The 21,827-nt window shown below is 42.3% G+C and overlaps 1 long non-coding RNA gene across 1 annotated transcript in view; it reads right to left on the bottom strand.

The window, feature by feature from the left end:
- Nucleotides 1-333: 333 nt before the first annotated feature.
- Nucleotides 334-21,827, bottom strand: part of LOC141579398 (uncharacterized) — a 42,332-nt gene continuing 20,838 nt past the window's right edge. The window contains exons 2-3 of the long non-coding RNA XR_012510625.1: nucleotides 3,296-4,957; nucleotides 334-2,733 (exon numbers count right to left, since the gene is read on the bottom strand). This is a non-coding gene — a long non-coding RNA (uncharacterized LOC141579398). The remainder of the gene's footprint in view (nucleotides 2,734-3,295; nucleotides 4,958-21,827) is intronic.

Raw genomic sequence — 21,827 nt, forward strand, 5'->3', positions numbered from 1 at the left:
TAAGGCTCTTGTTCTTCCTCATTGCTCTGATGGTACATATTCTCCAGAATAAGAAAGTTGTGACGCTTTGTTTGCCATCTTGTTTTAACTTACTTATTATTTTTATTCTAGCAGCTATTACTTAATTGAATACCTACTATGTGCCAGGCATTTAGTTGGATAGTAGGAACACAAAGATAACTAAGACAGAATCATCGGGAACCTTTACTCAAGGATTTCTTTTGATTCGGAATATGTACTTAGAAAATTCATCATTTTCTTCTGAGCATGTCATAAAACCAAAAATTTGTTTAAGAAGAATAAATTCAGGACAAACACCCAAGTGGAAGAGTTTTTTTTTATTTTTCCATTTTCCTTCCCTGATTTTGTATTACATCAATTGGCCTAATTAAAAATTATAATTTAGTGTAAAATGAATCACTTAAGGTACAAAAATCTTGGTAATAAGGATGAGTTTCAGCTCAATTACACCTACACACTCTTTCTAATCAACTGCTATATTGATACCAGCTTTCATCATGAATATGAAACTGCAAAATGCAGAAGATTTTCTTTCCTCCACTGAGGGCACCCCAATTTGGAATCACTTCTTTTGGATCTAAGTCAACATCAAAATATTCCCCAAAAGAAGCCAGACACAAATGAGTACATACTATTTTATTCCATTTATATCTAAAGTACAAAAAAAGAAAAAAAAAAACAAGGGAAAACTAATCTATGCTTTTAGATGTGAGGATAGGATGCCCCCTGGAAGGGGGACCTGCAGGATGCTTCTGGAATGCTCATCATGCTCTTTTTCTGGATCAGGGTGATGATTACACAGGTGCCTTCAGTTTGTATGTCCCCTCGACACTCTATTTAAAATTCTGATAGCAGTTTCTCTAATTAATTTAGAAGGCAACTAGGGAGACATATGGGGTGCTAAGCATCATGCCAGCCACTGTGAAGGTTTCCAACAACATAGTACACGTGCCATCTTTCCATTTCCCATCAAAATGAGGCAGCTGGGATGTGAGGGGAAAGACGGGGAGTCAGGAGCCCTGGCCTGTGTGTCCCTGTGTAAGTGCAAGCTAATAATCACCTCTCTGAGCATCTGTCTTCTGAGCTACACCTCAGCTCTAAGGCTCTCTGTTCCTTAATTCCTTCCTGGTCACTTATGATAGCCATTTTCCTCTTTCAATCCAAAGCAGCTTCTTGGGCATTCAGAATCTCCAAATAGGCAGAAGCTGGGGGGAAAAAAAAGGACCATACTGTAACAAGTCTACACAGCTCTTTGCCAAAGGCAGGATGGTATGACTGGAAAATTCTGGGACCAGGCTCGCCTGGTCACAGTTTATGGTCAATGCCCCATCACTGGCTTGCTGAACTGCTTTAGGCAAAGTCCTTCATTTTTCTGGACATCAGATTCATCATTTGTAAGACGAGGGGGCTTAGATCCCAAAGGTTCTGTTTTTGAGTTAACACGTTCAAAGCTAAGAAGTAGCAGAACTTCAGACTCTGGTTTTATGGCTCAATCCCAGTGTTCTTCCTGCAAATATGTATCTAAAGAAGTAGCCTAGATTCAGACTTAAGATACTATTATACATAAAATAAACAACAAGTTTCTACTGTATAGCACGGGAAGTGTATTCAATATCTTGTAGTAACCTATAATGAAAAAGACTATGACAAGGAATACATGTATGTATATGTATGATTGAAACACTATGCTGTACACCAGAAATTGACACAACATTGTAAACTGATTGTACTTTCATTTAAGAAAAAAAATTCTCGTTGCCCAGTACTTGCTGGAATAGACGTCAACCACGCAAGGAAGGCAGGTCATCCTTGCTTTTCAGAGGAGGGAACTGTCCTGTCACATGGTTAAGTGACGTGCCCGCCACGTGTGCCCTGGCCAGCCCCAGAGGCAGGATGAAAAGGCCGGTCCACAGACTTGGGTCCCTCCTCTCCCTGCAGGGGATTGTAACAGGCTTCCAAATCAACAAATGAGCCAAAAATCAATCCCATCCCAAAGCAAAAATAGACTCTCTTTCTCTCGTTTCCTCCAGTGGAGAAAGGAAAACAAGAATTGGGAGTTTCATTAGTAAGAATAAAATTTCATGTCGTTTGTTAAAATGGTAAAACTGTACACAGTTGTCTAAGGCCTCACAATGGCTGCAGAGCCCCAGCATGCTTTCATACTTGGCACATGTGCATTGTGCTGAAGCTCACGTTTTATCTGCAGGGTAAGGTCTTTGGGGTATGAAAGACTTTACCAGCCCAGAGTCAAAGACGAACAAGGATTTTCTTTCCTTTCCTTTTCTTTTTTTTTCAATTTTCCTGCCAAAGCAGAAAAGCTTACAGTTGACCACTCAGCCAGCCACCATGCCTCTGTCAGGCGTCATGTGGATACGAGGAAGTGGCCTTTATGAAAACAGCTCCAAGGGTCAGAGAATAAGAACGCTGGCGTGCCTCTCCGTGAACAAGGCTCCTAGCAAACTCAGAAATATTTTTAATGTGGTTTCAGCGCAGCTGATGATTGTTTTAGAACAAGTCTCCTGTCAAGGCCTTGGCCCTTGATCTGCAGAATTCCTTAAAAGATACCGGGCCCAGCAGGCAGTAATACATCACATGCCCGGTGAAGACACAAAACGTCCCGGCCACGGCCACAGCTCTCAAGTTGTTAAAGTTCACTTCAGTCCTTCTAAAAATACGATGGGAGAGCCTTCCAGGGTTCATTTCCTTTAGACGCTAGACCATCAATTAACAGACAAGAAACAGCTTATTATAAGATAGTTTTGAGAAAGAATGTACAATGTTTAATCAATCCCTAATGGGTGGTTTTTCAGTGCTGAATCTCCACTCAGTTTTCAGCTCCAAATTCTACCCGAAACTGAACACTGAGGTTTGGGGTTAACACTACGTATAATAGGACTTTTTCTAAATCAAGCATTAGGAGCCTGCCTGTTTGTTTGCCTCTGTAGTGGTAAATGCCCCAGGGTGTTGCCAATAAAGCTGTGTTCCTGGGTATCTCCCCCCCTCCCCCCCCGCCCCACCCCTCGCCCCACGGTGACCCCGCTGAGTGCCCGGGTGGCGTCTCTTGGATACTGCTGATGTCCTGTAGCACTTTTTAGTGTTCCACGTATCGGTTATGAAACATATTTTTAGAATCTCCCCTGCCAGAGGCCAGGAGTGACAGATATAGCAAGTTGGACACAGTCCTGTCCCCGTGGAACCAACTGCTAAAATGGATGTGGCCAGGAATCCCGGGCCACCCCATTGAAGGGAAATAGAGGGACCTACGGAGACTCACCAGAGGCCAGCGAGGGCTTTCTGGAAGATGCTCCAGCCAGGCTGGGACTTGAAGGGCGAGTAGGAGTCTCCAAGTGAAGGAGGAGGGTGGGGATGGGGATCGGCACGCGGGGAGGGAGAAGATGAGGGGAAACGGGACATCTCCGGGAGAGGAGACCACAGAGGCCCAGCCTGAGCCTCAGCCCCGAATGCGCATCTGAGGCAGGCGGTGACCATCTGCTGGTGACAGCCTTGCTGTGCCACTGACGACGCTGATAGGAAGTGGTCTGGGACTCACGTGCTGAGCTAGACCCTGCGTGCAGCTCCAGGCCGCTGTCCCCGCTCCCCCAGAAACAGGAACCGGAATTCTACTCAATACTCTTGATCTCTTATCAACCTAAGCGGTTTGCACATTTATTGGGGGTCCCTGCTGAGAACGGGGCAGAGGGAGAGGAAGGCTCCACTGCCTCTGGCTGGCAAGCTTGCATCGGGGCAGCCCTGACCACAAGGCAGGCAGGCTGGTGGGTGTTGTGAACAGGAGCCGCACACCCGGAACCAGCCGCTGTTCTAAGTCTTACATACATTTGGGAATTTTTTCTTTTAATTCTTACAATTTCAGTGAGCCTGCCTATTTGTTTTTTCCCTGTAGTTTTTTTCCACACTATGGGATACACCATTACAGCTATTATACAGATGAGGAAATTGAAGAACAGAGAGGCTGAGGAATTGGCCCAAGGTCACACAGCTAATTATTGAACAGAAGCGTTGGAACCCAGATGGCCCAACTCCAGCCTGAGCTCTTACGCCCTGCCCCCCATGGCCCTCCGTTCTGGCACAATGTTGAGCACACCAAGCCTCGAGTCCCTCCGGGAGCTGGGGCAGGTGGACATAAACACTTACCCAGAGCACGAGGGCTTTACTACAAATATGAATCACATGACTGCAACTCAAAACACAAACTTCGAAGAGGCATAGTCCACAGCATGCAGACAAAACAGAATGTATTCTGCTTAAGAGAAATGACTACTTCATGTAAAGTATCTCACTGCCTTGTCATAACCACTACGCAAGGGTCACAGCATCTCCTCATCTGATGTAAGAGGAAACTGAGGCTAAGATAAGCTATGTAACCAGGTCCAGCTGGTGAAGCCAAGGCTCTTTCCCTATTCATCGTGGCCTCCTTAAACACAGTGCTTTGTCCCCACTCCTAAAATTTGGCATCCATCTCAGGTAACTTTTCTTTGATGCAGAGAGTAAGCGGAAATGTTTTAAGTTCAGGCAGTTACCAGAGTCACTTCCTAAACTCTGCAACAGGAAGCTGGTGCAAACAAGACCGAAACGTGGTGCTCACGGCAGCCTGATTGCTTAGAGAGCCCCCTAGCTCCAGAGGCTCCATCTGAGCCGGACCAGGGCTCTCTGAGGGCGCCGTGAGGTAGAAGGGCGCCATGTTGGAGTTCTAGATCCCACTTGGCCAGGGAAGAAGGTGTTTGAAGAACATTGCAAATCAGAAAGGGGGAAAAGAGGAAGAAGTGAGGGGGGGAGGGGAGGGAATGGGAACGGTTATGGATCAGAAACAACAGCACAATCAAAGCTTTGATCGTTTCATCAGATCTCCCTTCAGCAGTAAACGTTGCCTAGCCTCTGCTCGTCAATCCAACCTGGGCTTTGGCAGCAGAGTGTCTTCCTAGAAAAGAAAAAAGAGCTATTTGTAGCCAAGATTTCAGGAGAGGGAAGGTACATTTTAGCCCTGAAGTGCAAGATACACTGCTTCAAAAAACAGGAGAAAAAAAGGAAAAGGATAACTTGGTTTTTAAACAGTGACTCCAGGTTTATAATAACCTCCCTCCTGCAAGCCCCTAGCCCTGTGAAAGAATGCCAATTATACTCATTTAATCCACAGTCAGAGAACCCAAAGTTCAGTTTATATTAGGTTTCACGCTTTGTGGGGACCAAAAAGAGGCAAGGCATTAGACTTTCCAATAAGTAGGGGAAAAAAGAAAGAACATAAAGACAAAAGTAACCCAGTTATTTGGGTATCAGTATTAGCAATGATTCAAACAAGAGTATATAACAAAGGAAGAGCTGTGTGGCTGAGTCAAAACCATAGTGACCTGTGAGAAAAACAAAGGGAAGTGAAACTTGTCCCTTCTGGCCAAGGCATGCAGACAGCGTGCGTGGAGCCCGGGGACAGCCTGCTTTCCCTGGGGGCTGCTTGGGGGATTAGGTAAATATAAAACTCTCCAAATGACTCAAGAAGTGAGAAATTGAAAGCATAGCAAGCTGGAGTAGCCATCAGCAGATATATTTAGGAGTGCTTATTTTGCAAGCTAGAATTACAGGACAGCAAGATGCAGTCAATTCAAAGTATTTAAGGATGAGTGTCTATGATTGGGAGAGAGATGCAATCTGTGACAGAGTCAGAAGAGACCACCATTCTCTGAAGACCAGGCAAAAAATTTTCATAAACTGGCTCATTCACCATGGCCCCAACAGCCACTTTCTACGTAGAGGCTGGTTCAAGATTTCAACAAAAGGAAGTGGTTTACAAAAGAGTCAGCCAGAACCCAGAAGTGTTTAAGGGAAAAAAATTACCGTGCGAGGAAAAACCTGCTCTGTATACCACTTAGGTTACACGTGTTTTTCAAGTAGGGGTCCTAGCAAAGGGTAGGACCTTTGAAAACAGACACTGCTGCAGAACCCCTCTACCCACAGAATTCTTAAGGCTTTGAGGCACTGCCCCATCCTTGCTTCAATGGAGCCTCATAATTACCTACTTAAGTAAAGCAAAAATTATGCTCATTTTATAGATGAGGAAACTGAGTCTCAAGAAGGTTAGATATATTGACCTGGTCACACAGCCAATAGTGCAGGACTGAGGTTTGAACCCTGTCTGAATCATGCTTTCCCCCCCCCCCCAAAAAAAAAGTCTGAGCTTGGAGATGTTAAAGAATTGAAATGATTTCAATATCCTTGACCTGCTCCATCAAACCTAGCTCCCGAATTGCCTCAGCTCTCAGTCACCGTTGCTTTATTCACCTCCTCTGATGCATTCTCACTTCTCTGCAGCGGAAGGCGGTCCCATCAGCTGCAGGGAGCTTTCGTGAGGACTCTGTACACATTGTCTCTCCCTTTCCGGCTAAAGTGATGATTACATCACTTTCTGCTTCCTATCAGGTTTTGTATTTAATCTTTTTTCTCAATATGACTTGCCTTACCCATCAGACTGTACGCTTTGGGTTGGAAGAAGCACACGTGGGTCCCCCTTTGTAAGCCACCTGCCTTACCCACCAAAATGCCAGATACTGTGCTCGACGTGCAGAAGATGCTCACTGAACACAAACTGGATAGCAAAGAATCAGTCATTCCCTAACCAGTTTTATTCTTCCTTGATAAAATGTTTCTTGCCATCTATAATTTGGGCACTACAATACTCTGTAAGATATGATGTGGGAACTTTATCAATTTCATAAATTATGATGTTTCAGTTGCATGAGGTTCAAGTTGCTGACTTTGCTTTAATCAAAGATTTTATCTTAATTAAATTTGTTAGTTTACCAGCTTTCCTTTCCCTCCTGGGGAGAAGTGGAAATACAGTGATAGTAAAACAATGATGTTAATAATAGCTAATGTTTATTAAGTGTTTCCCATGGGCCAGACACATGCTAAGGTATTTATATTAACTATTATGTTATATTAACTATTTCATTTAATCCTCTTAATCACTACTCAATTTACAGATGTGGAAACTGAGGCACAGGGAAGTGAAACAACTTGCCCAAGTTCGCACAGCTTGTAGGTTGAGTCAAATCACTACTAGAGGCCAAATTTTTTTTAACATATAAAGTATTAATCTATTGAGGTGTCAATTCATGTTTTTTTCTACTTACAGTTTTTCTTCATATTCTCAGGAAGGTAGCTGGGCATTTGTGCTTTTTCTTTTTTGAATTTTTTTTTTATTGAAGTACAGTCAATTACAAAGTGTCAATTTCTGGTGTACAGCACAATGTCCCAGTCATGCATATACATGCATATATTTGTTTTCAAATTCTTTTTCATTAAAGGTTATTATAAGATATTGAACGTAGTTTCCTGTGCTATACAGAAGAAACCTTTTTTAGTCTATTTTTATGTATAGTGGCTAACATTTGCAAATCTCAAACTCCCAAATTTATCCCTTCCCACCCTCTTTCCCCGGTAAACAAGATTGTTTACTACGTCTGCGAGTCTGTTTCTGTTTTGTAGATGAGTTCATGGTGTTCTTTGTTTTCTTTTTTTTTTTTCAGATTCCACATATGAGTGATGTCATATGGTATTTTTCTTTCTCTTTCTGGCTTACTTCCCTTAGAATGATGATCTCTAGGTCCATCCATATTGCTGAATGGCATTATTTTATTCTTTTTTATGGCTGAGTAGTATTCCTTTGTATAAATATAGCACAACTTCTTTATCTAGTCATCTGTCAGTGGACATTCAGGTTGCTTCCATGTCTTGGCTATTATATATAGTGCTGCTGTGAACACTGCAATGCATATATCTTTTCGAATTAAAGTTTAGAAGCCACATTTTAAATTGGCATTTGGTGCAATTATAAAAACAATTACTCTGTAGTCTTTTTCAATGTTTGTTGAGATATAATCCATTTACATGATTTTTCTGCTCTAATTTTCACAAAAACACTTTGAGATGTGTAATGTTGTTCTTCTGGGGAAGCTCTGTAGCTTTTAAAACATGACTGAGGCTGAGGCCCTCTGCCTTAGTTTCCTCCCATCTAAAATGAGAACATGAACAGTTATTGTAAACATTAAACTAGTTTATTCATGGAAAACAGTTGTAGTTAGCACCAGGCGCCCATGGCAGGGTTCTGTAGGTGCAAATTATTATCGCTATTCTCTTGCTCATGGCCTACCTTCCCCAACATGGCCAAGAAATGGAGTTCCTTTATTACCATACTGAGGCATATTTATATGTATTCAGGCTGTTCTTTGAAACAAACTGGTTTGCCAAATATAAAAGAAATATGCCTAAGCAAAAACCCATTTCTTTATAAAATATAAACGCACCTAGAATGGTGATTGGCACATATTATCAGGTCCTTGAATATCCGACGTTAAACATATAAATTAATGAATGGGTGGCCAGATAAAGGAATAAATGATCAAAAGCTCAAACAAGAAAGTGAACGACTAAGAAACAAAATTATGAAGGTTAAATTGATCTGCAAAACCTGGAAATAAATGATTCCAAAGAAGAATACAATGGAAACCACATTTTTTTTTTACTTTCCAAGAAATGCATTTTACTTACTTCACTGTAAGCCATGTCTCTATTAAAATGTAATTCATATTTTCCAAAAATAAGTAGTATGCAGTCACATAAAAAGCTAATCAAGTCCACATCCAATTATAAGAGAATCTTATTGAGATCTCACTCAAAATTGAGGAAGGAAGTCTATGGTCAGGTTTTTATTTCATCTTCAATTTCCCACGCCTTTCAGAGAGCCATATTCTAACTCTCTCAAACATTTGCAAGGAAGTGTTGTGACTGAGAAAATAGGTACTCCAAATACCTAAGCTAAATGTTTACATTCTGCCCTTTTAGTTAAACAATTGACTTTGTTCTTTAGCATTTAGGTCAAAATAGTTAAATGTTTCAAAACACCAACAAGAGGATATGGGTTTTCACCAGATAGTCTAAACTTACTGGTTTTAGCAAAAGCTTCCCAAGAAGGAATTGGGCAATTAAATGTTAATGCGCACCCACCCTGGAAATAAGAAAAAAAGGATGATGGAGGCGTTGGCCATTTATTCTCCTTGACACAAAAACACATTTTTTCCATTTCCTTATGTTCATGTAGTTAAGACTTGCTTAGTATTTACATCCACTTACATCATTGCAATAGTAGCTCCATTTTCTTTCTTCTTTCTTCTTTCTTTCTTTCTTTTTTTTTTTTTTTTTTTTTTTTTATTTCTTTTTTTGGAGCAGAGACAGGTTTATTGCAGAGCCAAGAAAGGAGAATGGGTGGCCTGTGCCCCCAAAACCCTGAAATCTTAGCTTCCATTTTCTAACTTTACATTTACTTCAAAGTAGTTATTGGATTGACATGCATTGGTCTGTTTATTTTCAGAACATCCCTGGGATGTAGGCATGGGACTAGCAACTTATCTTTATCCTACAAAACTAAAATTGAAGGGTCCAGGAGATAAAGGACTTGCCCCAAAATGACCAGGTGGCATAATTATTATTATGGAACTTGGCTGAGAACTCACATCTTCCTTAATACAGTAGGGTGTTTTCCTATTCAATTATTCCTCCTTTCCATACATAAGCAGTTAGGCTGGACAGCAGGGCAGGAGAGACTGGCTACCTGAGTCAATTCCCAGAAGATTTTTGGAGTTAACGTGACCCAGCAGTGGCCCTGAGACCGGGAAGAAAGAGAAGTGAGACTCGGAAAACCATGCATGTTTTGTGATGTACAGGAACATGTAACTCCTGTTGACAGATCAGCAGACGAAGTTGTATAAGAAAAGGTGAGAAACTGGAATGTTTTTGAACAAACTTCTTTCCTCTTTGGTTGCACCTGAAACCCCTGCTCAGTCCCTGAGTTTTGTGCCTCCTGCCAGCCCACCCTGAGCTCTCCTGTATGTTTTTGGAGCTACTATCACATGAGCTGGACGACCAGTTTCTCCAGCAGCCGACTCTGGGCGGGTGGCTTAGTGCGAGGAGGCGGCAGAGGGGAATGTCCAGTTGCACCGACCTGGTCACATTTGTGACACTGGAACAGCACGTTCTTCAAGAAGGAAGCCATTCAACGTCTCTGTGCTGCAAAAGTCACAAGGTGGCCTTGGATTCCCGTGGTCACCTCTCTCAACCCTGACTTGAGCTGCCAGCACTGAGTCACTTTCTTTCCACTGTGGCTCACATTACGGGTGGCAGGTCCCACCTGTTTCAATATTTGGTGGATGACAAAAGTGACCCTTGAGGGCTGAGCGACACGGGCAGCTGAGCAGGCTTCCAAACCAATTGTGGGAGAAACCAAGATAACCTGTTCCCTATACAAGTGATTACGAAGTCAAGGCCAAAAGAGGGTGCTCCAATCGGTTCCTTCGTCTAAGGCTCTCTCTTGGGGTTACCCAGTGTTGGGCGACGGGTCAGTTTAAACAGTAGCAGGAGATGGGGTGAGCTTACGTTACAGCAGAAAGAACGCAGGTGAGATATAGTAAGGAACTTCCCAACACAGCAGAGCCAACACTGGAAGAGAAAGCACAGATGATATAGCTCTCTGAAGTAGACGCCTGAAAGCCGGCTCCATCGCGAGTCTTCCCAATACTAGGATTCTCTTCAAGGAAACAGGCATCTGCCAAACGAGGCAGCATTGAGAGAAGAGACACAAAATCCTTCTCTGCCATCTTGAAACCCTCTTCCCCGAAGCCCCTCATCCTTGCCCTCCACATCAACCCCACCATTGCCCGTTTTGTACATTAATTGCTTTATTCCCGAGTATAATGCCAGGAACAGATTTCCCCCAGCACAGTGTTCCACCACACTCAGCTTCTCAAAAGCACCCCTTCCCAACCACCTGTCCTGAGGGGGTGAAGTGACTGATTAATAATGATCTAAGCAATGGGGAGAAATTGACTATCTCTATCTCCTCCATCTTAATCTTGCAAATCCAAGAAATGGTAGTCAGCTCCCGTAGAAACGGGAAACAAGGTCAGAGTGTGGCAGAGTCAACAAGCCCTTCAAGAGAAGCTCAGAAGATCTGGGGTTTTCTTCTGCTTTCGCCACTGGCTTTCTGTGTGGCCTTGGGTCAGTAACTCAACTGCTCTCTGCCTGCTTTCTTCCTCATAAAACCTATTGGTATCTTCTCCTGATGCATTCTAAATAACAAGGAACCCAGCACTCAACAGACAGTCTTTCTTCCTCCTGTATCTGGTCATTCACACTAAAGTTTTCTAGAATGTGTATATTCCATCATTGGAATCCCAGAAAAAGACTACGAGGTGGGCAAAGCCAGTCCTTGACAAGTGATGTGAATAATATTCATCTCTCTTTGAGATCTAGTCTCTCACTAGAAGAATTTATTTTATAGAACAAGAACAGGAACTGTATTCAATATCTTGCAGTGACCTATACTGAAAAAGAATATTAAAACGCATATATGCATGTCTATGTAAGACTGAAACATTATGCTGTACAGCAGAAACTCACACAATATTGAAAACTGACTAAACTTCAATTAAAAAAAGAGAGAGAAAAGAAAGTGACATAGTATCTGGACTCTTACTCAACAAGGGGTTGAATAAGTGGTAGCAGTTACGACTACTTCTGACCGAATCGGGCTGGGAGAAGGACTTCTGTCCCTTTTTCTTCATTCTCCCATCAGATGGCCTCAGCGTGCTCACCCCCTGCCATCTGCACCGCATCAGTGCGGAGCGTTCCTGGTGTGTTACCAGGAGCCTTGAGGAGAGCTACTTATGAGTTACCAGGGCCATTGCAAGGCCTGACATAGTGGGTTCTGTCTGTAGGACTCCCTAACTCCCTCCCTCTCTCTCTCTCTCTCTCTAAGGCTTTCTCACTAAACCATGTCTTTTAAATTCCTTAGAGTCTGTGACTCATCCACCAGTCCAAACTTGTACACATTCCTGCCCCCAAAAAAAAAAATCAGAACCTTGCCTAATGAGTTTTTAGTTAGTAGTCAGATACCAGGTGAAGATGAGAATGGCTGTGCTGAAAAGCACAAAGAAGTATACTGAGACCGTCCCCCAACACAGCCTTTATTCCTTGCCTCTAGAATTCCTTTAATCCCTAGCAATGCAAAGCACTTCACGGAAAGCAACCCGAGCCTCCCTCCCGGAGGAGTCAGGGTCAGTGCTGGTAACACAGAGTGCCGGGCACAGAAAGGCGCAGGCAGTCAGGGCTATATAAAGTCCGGCGCGTCAGAGCTCAGGATGGAGGAGGTGGACGAGACCCAGGGCTTAGCAGGATGACGGTCAAGAGAGAAGCAAGACAGCATCTGTTTGGAAAGGCTTCAAGGAAGAGAGTTCTGAAGGGCAGTGGGTGACAGGAGACCTTCAGAGTTGACAGGAGGGAGCCAAGTGGAGATGGCAGGAGGTAACTGGAAAAGTGACCCCCGGGGAGCAGAGCGTAAAAGTGAGGGAATCTGTGCACTTCTCCAAGAACACCTTGGTACCCACCTCGTCCGAGAGAATCAGAGAGCTGAATAAATCCGACGAGAAGCAGATGTGGTTACATTGCACACTTCCTCCTTACATGTTCATCTGCATTAATCAAGTAATGAATCAGCTTTCTACTTACATTTATCACAAGTGGGCATGTGAATGCCCCAAACCCAAAGTCAAACAAATAACTTCAAAAGTGAACCTTAGCCTCACAGAGATCACCAAGTAGAAACAGCTACGAGGAATGGCAGAACATTTTTTTTTCCTTTTTTACTACAGAACTATCTATAATTTTTTTAAAATTTTTTCTAAAATGATTTTGTTGATTTGTCTCGCCCCTTGTGATTGCACGTTTTTAATGGCTAGAAAGTTTGTACCTCTGCTTTTTGAATCATGATGTCTAATCCAGCAGCACCGTGTTGTCAGTGAAGACTTGTATAAATACTCATTGACTGAGCTGGTCATGCTCTTTACTCAGGTCAGAAGGCTCACGCACATATATCCCTTTCCAGAAACCTTGATTTGATCCTCCACGAAAGCCCCGTGGGCCACATGGGTGACAATTTATATAGTAAAATAGTATCTCCTTTAATGAGCGCATTCAATGTGACCCAAGCACTATTCTAGTGCCTTATTCATCATTTCCAATCCTTGATAATTAAGGACTCCCATCCTGCAATAAAGCAGATGGCCTCCCAGATGAGGAAGCAGGGGCTAAGAGAAGAGAAGCAATGATCCCAAGTTACAGAATGAATAAGCCACTGAAAGGAGACTACAGTCCAGCTCTGCCTAATTCCACACAGAAGTCGGGGAGGGAGGGGGTCTTACCAAGAATCAGACAGATTGTTATAAAATAGATAAACAAGGATCTGCTCTATAGCACAGGGAACTATATTCAATTTCTTGTAATGAGATGTAATGAAAAAGAATCTGAAATATATATATATGTGTATGTATATTTATAACTGAATCGCTTTGCTGTACACATGAACCTAACATTATAAATTGACTACACTTCAATAAAAAAAATAAGAATTAAAAAAAGAATCAGACATATTGCATGAAGAAATCTCTTAAAACTACACCTTAAAAAATGGAGGGGAAAAAAAAACCATACAAAACAAAAAATAAAACCCAAAAGTGGAGAACAACTGTCTTTGTGGACCTCTAAATAGTTTTTCAAATAGAAAATTAAATTGAATACCCAATAAATAAGTCCCAACTGTCATCACACAAGACTGGAACCAGATTCTTAAGGCAATGAAGAGCCTTGCTCCAACCCCCTCAGTAAAGGAGGTCAGATTTCCCCAAACACCTCCAGCCCCAGCCGCCTGCCGGGAGCTCTGCTGTCCAGGTCTGAAACCAGAGGTGGAAAATAATGCAGTTGGAGGTCTCACTTCATTGCCACTGGCAGCCAAAATCAATCTCACTAGTCAAGACAATCTCCTGGGGACCAATCTACCATGCCCTGCATACACTTGCCAGTCAGAAAGATGCATCCTGGTCCAGCCACCTCCCCGCCCACCCTGGCCGGGCTCGGCTGACTGGGGAATTGCCTGTGGGTGGAGAGGAGCCGCCAGTCTCGATGCCGCGCCGGCCTGGCCTGGCCTCCCCAGGGCCGCTGGCTCCGTATCCTTGTTCCTGGGGAGGGTGCCTGGCCCGCCCGCAGGAACAGCATCGGCCTCTGCAGAGGCAGCAGCGGGGAAAGGCCTGTGTGTTCAAGTTGTTGTTTCTGGATGGGTGAACAAGAAATGGGGCTGCCTCTCCTGGTTCTGGAAGAGTCACACACGCGGCTTCCAGGGTGCTGCCCACTGCTCCTGCGCCACCTCATCCTCTTACTTGAACCCAGGGAGACGACAGCCACCACCTTGGGAATCCATGGTGACCACAATGCCCTGGAGATGGCATTTGCAGCCCAAATGGACACTCCCAGCAACGCCACACTGCTTAAGTGTCCGTGAAGGGGCTGGAGGAAACTTGAAACCCTGCATGTTTATTTATGTGGCTATTACATGCCACCGATAAGATACAGCTCAACCTAGGCAAAGCCAAAGTAATGCTGATCACAATAGAAAGGAATTAGAAATCTAGAAGAAAAGGGGGGAAAATTTTTAAAACACCTCGCCCTTCTTAAAGAAGGCATAGCTGTGAAATTCAGATCAGTTCTATTTTCCAATGCAGAGAATGTCTGTCCCAGTGCAAGTGTATCTGGAACTCCAATATCATTCTACAGTCATTCTTTCCAAATGCCCTTCTATTACTTTATTACCAGAATTTTTTCATATAAATAACTCATCTTTCTGAATCTGTCCCTCTCTCCCAGCTTGGTTCTCCAGGAAAAATAATAATAATACAAAGAAATATATAGGAGAGGGGAAGTATATAGCTCAGTGGTAGAGCACATGCTTAGCATGCATGAGGTCCTGGGTTCAATCCCCAGCACCTCCATTAAAAAAAAAAGACTCTCATCTGAACATCAAAAAAAATTAGAAACAGAATTTCCTAGCCTATTTTTAAATATCCCAGATAAAGGTTATCAATGAGTTTGAACTAATTGCTAAAAATCCAAAAATGCAACACCTTCCAAAGAGCTTGCAAGAATGATTGACATCAGGGAAGATGGAAAGTTATTCATTAAATTTCAAGAAAAACCTGAGCATTGTGCTTGAGATTGGAAAAAAAGAAACACGGCATTATGATTTGGTTAATCCTGCCAACAAACTCTTCAACTGAAACTCCATCTCTTTGTGAAGGATCTTGTTTTGATTAAAACTAGAAATCAAAGTAAACTGAACTCAAAACCAGTCCTTTAAATTACGCTATCATGAAGTATTTCACCAAAGTTTTCAAAAACACCTAACATTTTCAAGTACATTGCTCATGCTGATACTTAATAATATTGTTGTGGGAGCAAAACTGTTAAATATTGTCTGTATAATCTTATCTGTGTGTATTTTGTAAAAGATATCACATACTAGTATGACAGTACATGTACATAAGTAACTACATCACCATATGAATTATTCAATAGCTACCTATTTGAAGAGTACATGTTCAAGTTATTTTTACTACTGAGTAGTAAAATGATGCAACTGAACAGTTTTTAGACCCCTGACCTCAAAGATAAGTCCAGATGTTTTCCCTGAGTTTGCATAGCTCCCACCTATCTTTCTAGTCCTGCACTTAGAGCCACTTGCAAACTCTCAAGACCCTCTTGAGTGAGCTTAGAAGCAGCTCCTCTCTCCTCCTCTGGCCTTGCCTCCAGCACCACCCCGACCCGGCTGCCGTGTCCACACTGAAGAATTCCTGCACCTATTTCAATGCTCAGCTTACTTGTCACCCATTTCATGGCATTTCTTCCACTCCCGCCTCTCTCTCCTCCTCCCAACGCTCTCCCAGTACCTTTATGATTCCTCCATCATAGGATTTACCACACTGTGGCGCATCTTAAGGATGTGTTGATTTTTCATCCGCCCTTGCCACACTGAGGGCTTCCCTATGAAACGTACTCAGAAGCAGATGGTCAGTAAACATCTGCTGCAATGATGAATGGACAGATGAATTCATTTCTTCAGCTCATTTTTCTCCATGGCTCAAAGAATAACTGGCTGAGAAAGAGACTCTCCCTTCATCTCTTCCTGGTCAGATATCTGGACACCTCAACCCAAGATATTAATTTCATAAATATTTTAAATAAATTTTTTTTCCAAAAAAAAGTTGATTTAAGGACCAGATGCAGCATTTTTGAGCAGATTACTCATAATACTGTGCAAGCAGCATTGTTTGCCAGACTGTCTGTGGTTAAATCCACTTCTGCACTTGGGCACCTTAAATATCCTCAGTGCACCTCAGTTTCTTCCTCTGGTAAGAGGAGAAAATGGTAACACATAGGTGTGCGTCACAGAATAAAAGTTTAATAAGTGTTAATTATTAGCCTGTTGCCCTTGTGCAGAGACATTAAGCAAATCAGTAATAACTGCTAAATAAACTCCCAGAATGGCCTTCCCCAGGACTTCCTGTGAACACCCACGTGCACCCACAGAGAGAAGCATCTTAAGGGCAGAGCTGGCTCTACTTTTATTTCTATCATTGTAACCCCAGCCCCTGGCATATCGTAGGTGCTCAATTAATGCTTGTTGATTTATTTCAAACCCCCCCCCCCCACATTCCTGCCTTGGACAGATTTACATTCACACTGGCATTCAGACCACCCTTTCCAAAGCCTTCTCGGGGTGGCTATTGTCAGAAGCAGGATGTGAGGAAACAGTTAATGGCGTTGATGTTGCAGGAAAGGCTGAGGAAGAGACATGGGAGGAAATTATAGTTCAATAGGGTCCAATAGACTATGGGTAATGTACTGGGAAATGATTCACACATGCAGTATGTACATGCAAGTACAAAATGTTCCAGAGACTTCAGAAAGCAAAAATGGTTTATTTAAAAACATACAATAGCACTGACAAATTCTAACACAGAATAAAAACTTCTCAAAGTTAAACCAAATCTTCTGTCAGCATTCTTTCAGTTGCAAGTGACTAACACAAGGTTAACTGGTATAAGAAAGGGATTCTGTGGTTTCGCATAAAGGACAAGTGTAGAGGTTTGTCTCGGGGACGTAGAAACTGTCATTGCGTGCGTCCATCAGTCTGTTTACTCCTTTGTCTGTACATCCATACGTCCAACTCTCTGACTCCTGATCTAGCCTTCTAGCTAGATCATCTCTTACGGCAGGCAAGTTTTCTTCATTTAGCAGAGAAAAACTGGGCAAAGCCACCAACAGTTCCAGGCATACATCACCCCAGTTCATTAGCCAGAGGTGGGAAGTTCCTTTTTCCTCTTGGGTCCGTGTAGGGAGGGAAGGGATGCTGAGTAACTCGAACAATATCCAGCCACCACATCCACAAAGGAAAAGCCACTCCAGATTCTACCGGTCCAGCACACCAGCCACTCACCATCTTCACACTCCCTGGCAGTGCTCGTGGGTAACTTTGACCTAGTATCCTGGCATCTATTTTTTCATTTGATGTTTTGTCATAAGCATTTTACCTGGTGCTACATAGACTTTATAATGATCAGCTTTAAGGGTCTATAGAACATTTAATGAAATCATTCATGATGATGCAATAATTTCCTTGATGACTAATATTTCTGAAATTTCCAGCTGTTGCTGTAATTTGAAAATACAGTCATTATTCTCTTCTTACTTATAGCGTATTCACTTTAAAAAAAAAAAAAGGACTTAAGATAATTCCCAGAAATTGGGTTAATGAATGAAAATGGTAAGAAAATTTACACAGATCTAGTTCTGAAGATACATAACCAGATGTATATTCAAAAAGCCGAAACAATTTTCAGTGTCTCCAGCAGGGTACACACGCCACAGCATCGCCATGTGTTGCTGAGTTTCATGGGCAGAAAAAATTCCATTAAGTCATGGTGCCTGAACATTCTCATCAGTTCACAATGTCTTCATTAATCCTACTACATTTATAGCCTGACTCTTGCCAGTGGAAACACCTAAGAGATTACCTAGCACAGTACGTAACATGGAATAGGCTCCAGAAGGTAAGGCAGTCTGCAGTGGAATCTGCCGTGTTCCCATGTATGTTTCTAGGGAAAACCACCTTTTGAAATGTGGGCTTTGATCACACCAAGTACAGAACAAAATGTAGAACAAAGATAAGCAAAAATATATCCGTGGGGTCCTTTCTACACAAAACTATACAGGAGAAGGAGGACTTACCTTTTTTTACTTGCTGACTCCCTTAAGCTTCTCTGATCTGTTGTGGCCAAAAATCAAATAAATCTGAAGGGGTTATTCTCACAGAAGTGTAACCCCCATTAAGGTTGGTCCTTTTCTAAGAGTATTTTTTTTTTAAGAGATTAACCAAGCTGACCATTGCTCAACGTTGTGAGTCAGACCCCTGGATGCTTGTCAGAATGACCTGTGGAAGGTTTTATAAATGCAGATGTCTGGGTCCCACCCCCAGTCCTCCCATTTAGAATCCCCATAGATGGAGCCCAGTATCTGTAACTTTTTAGATCTCTCTAGGTGAGTCTAACACAGAGCCAGGGTTTGGAAACCAAATAAATCAGCCAGTAAGGAAGTATTAATATTAGTGCCAGTTACTCTTCACCCTTACATGTAAATTGAGAACAAACTTCATTCGGGGGTTTTTCTTAAACCTTTTCCCTTCATGGTTCCATGTGAAGAAGGCTCCATGGCAGGAATATACACCCCTCTCTCTGCACCAGCTTCATGCAGCCCCTCTGCCCATCCTCTGTGAAACAGCCTCCTGTACACCCCTCTCTCCCACAGGAGGCTGTGGTTCTTTGGGTTGCCCAGAGGCAGACTGAAGGACCAGCAGATACCCTGGGCTAATAGATCCATACCACATTCTCCAGGACCCACCTGGGTCACTCTCTCAGTCTGCTAGTTCCCAACACGGCCTGGAAAAGGGGTGCCATTTCTTGGGTTTCCTTAAACCCCACAAGTCGTTGTCTATGCATCTTACCTTCCTTCCTAGACCACATGCTTGTTGAGGGCGACCTGGCACATCTCCCGTGGGGTTTTTAAGGCACAGAGCCTGGAGCCTTACAGATAAATGTGTGATGAACAGAGCATGAGGTGAGACGTGACACCCGCTCCACACCTGCTCTGTGCCCATGTGAGGTCATTATATTATCTCACACTACCTGTCTCACCCCTCTGTCAGGTAGGATTTAAGATTCCCAATTTGCAGGCAAGAAGAGAAATCATCATTAAATGGAGTCCATTCTGTCAGAGGCTATTTATAGGCAAGAACATTAAGAAGTGAGAATTTACTCCCTTTTTTTAAAACTGCTGCCTAGTTTTCCTGAGATAATTTACTCCAAGCACAGAACTAAAAGTCCGCAGATTCCCTTACACGACAGACACATAGTTATCTGGAGATGGGGGCTCTCAGCTGGAAAAGATCGAACTGCCGAGCTCTAACCTAGAGAGGTGCCCTTTCCCTTTCAACATTGTTTATTATCGTGAGATCTTGGCATTTCAAATAGGATCATGCCATTTGGGCTGGGCACTTAAGATCTCCCTAAGGGCCAAGGCTGAGTAATTTTCAGGTAATGAGCTTTAATGTCCAAGGAAAGAGACATCCTGAATCGCCTTCTGTGCCTGTGCCATGAATCTGCTGCAACTCTCAGTATCGTTCTAGAACGTTGAGTAATTGATCTTGTGACTTGAAGTTAAATCACTTTCCCGGCTTCTTCCAAAGTGCGTGCCCTCCTGAACTCTACTCTCTTACAGCTACACTCATCCAGGCAGCTAAAGGAAAGGAAAATGGTCACTCCTGGTGCCTGCATCTTCACTGAGAAGCCTTTGAAGTCTCTTTGAGCCCCCTTTACCTTCAAGGGCAGAGTGAACCACAGGCAAACTTTTCCCCAGCCTGGAAAATTTATCGAGGGTAAGAATCAGAGAATAGGGAGATCCTTCCACAGACCCAGGGATTCAAGTCTTTAGTTCTCCAAGGGCTCTGAGCCACCACCCCGAGGGAGTGACCGAGTTATACAAACTCTTGTGCACACCACCAGGAAGAGAATCTGTATCAGTGTGCAATATCAGTGTGCAAAGTGTGGCGAAGTTCATTCAGCCAGACCCGACTTATTCAAAATTTAAGCTTATACAACGTCATGCTCTCCATTGACAGATGAGGAAATAGAGGCTCAGCAAGGTTAAGAGACTTGCCAGAAATGACACAGCCATCAAGCAGCAGAACTGTGGTTTGAAGCTCGTTCTCCAGAACTTAAGTTCAGTGTTCTGTTTATTTAAAAAGTACTGCCTTTAAGGGGAAGGAAAAGCTGAAACTTAACTTTATTCTAAGATAAAATAATTTATCATCTAAAAAATTACGTAACAGAAGATATGTAGAGATAAGGGTAGACAGAAAGATACACTTTTTTTCCACTTAAAAAGAGATCATTAGGAATGAAGAAGAAATAGGAATTATAGAAACCTGCTGTAGAATTAAAAGTCCACTCTTCAATTTACCAGCTGGATAATCTTGGGAAAGTTAGTTGACTGCCATGAGCTTCAGATTTTTTCATCTATAAAATGAACCCACTCCCCGGGTTATTATAAGACTTAAATGAAATAATGCAGATAAACTAGCTGAAACTTAGGTGCTCAATAAATGTTACTTCCCTTTCTTGAAACAGATAGAAGTTGACCATCATTCTTACCCATTCATTAAAAAGCCCTTCTTGGGGAGAAGGTGAAAAAAAGAGCCTCCCAAGGACCTTTACGTAATGGGTTTTTGGCCTGTTATTATGTTTATTTATTTGCTTAACTATTTAGTTTTTGCCTCCTCCCCCTAGGAGGTCAGCTCAAAGAGGACAAGTCCACCTCTGTCTGTTCCCCCTTTTGTTCCAAGTTCCTGGTACAGGCGCCTGACTCATTGTAACAGTTAGAAAGAATTGGCAAGTGACAGAAAAGAATTAAAAATGTCATAGGGGGAAGTGAAACTGCTTTTCCTCACCATTTTTTTAAAGAAAAGGTAATATTTTTACTAACTCTTTTATCCTAATTTTGTCCTATGTTAAGAATATCATTATATGTATATTTTAATTATGTACACATATATATCCAATACAGTGTAGACTAATATAGCTATAATATAGTATACTAAGTTATATATCATAAGGGTGTAATTATTATATATTATATAGTAATATAATACTCATGTAGACATGTTATATATGTAATAAACTATATTTAGATATCAGAATAAAGGATATGCCAAATATAAAATGATGGTTGCCTTTGGAGGGTGAGGTAAAGGAATAGGCACTTGGAGAGAAACAAAGAGAAGTTCAACATTAATCTGCAAATGTCTTATTTCTTTTTTATTAAAAATGATAGACGTACATGCAATTCAATGTTCATAGCGCTGCTTACAACAGACAAGGCATGGAAGCAACCTAAGTGTCCATTGACAAATGGATGGATAAAGATGTGGGGTAGATATACAATGGGACACTATTCAGCCATAAAAAAGAATGAAATGATGCCATTTGCAGTGACATGGATGGACCTAGAGAGTATCACGCTAAGTAAAGTAAGTCAGACAGAGAAAGACAAATACCATTTGATATCACTTAGATGTGGAATCTAAACAAATGATACAAATGAACTTACTTACAAAACAAAGTAGACCCGCTGACATAGAAAACAAATTTACGGTTACCAAAGGGGAAAAGAGGGGGACAGATAAATTAGGAGTTGGGGATTAACAGATACACACTACTATATATAAAACTGGCAAACAACAAGGACCTGCTGGATAGCACAGGGAACTACATTCAACATCTTGTAATAACCTGTAATGGACAAGAATC

This window comes from Camelus bactrianus, chromosome 12 (assembly GCF_048773025.1).
Source record: "Camelus bactrianus isolate YW-2024 breed Bactrian camel chromosome 12, ASM4877302v1, whole genome shotgun sequence".
In the NCBI taxonomy this organism is placed as follows: domain Eukaryota; kingdom Metazoa; phylum Chordata; class Mammalia; order Artiodactyla; family Camelidae; genus Camelus; species Camelus bactrianus.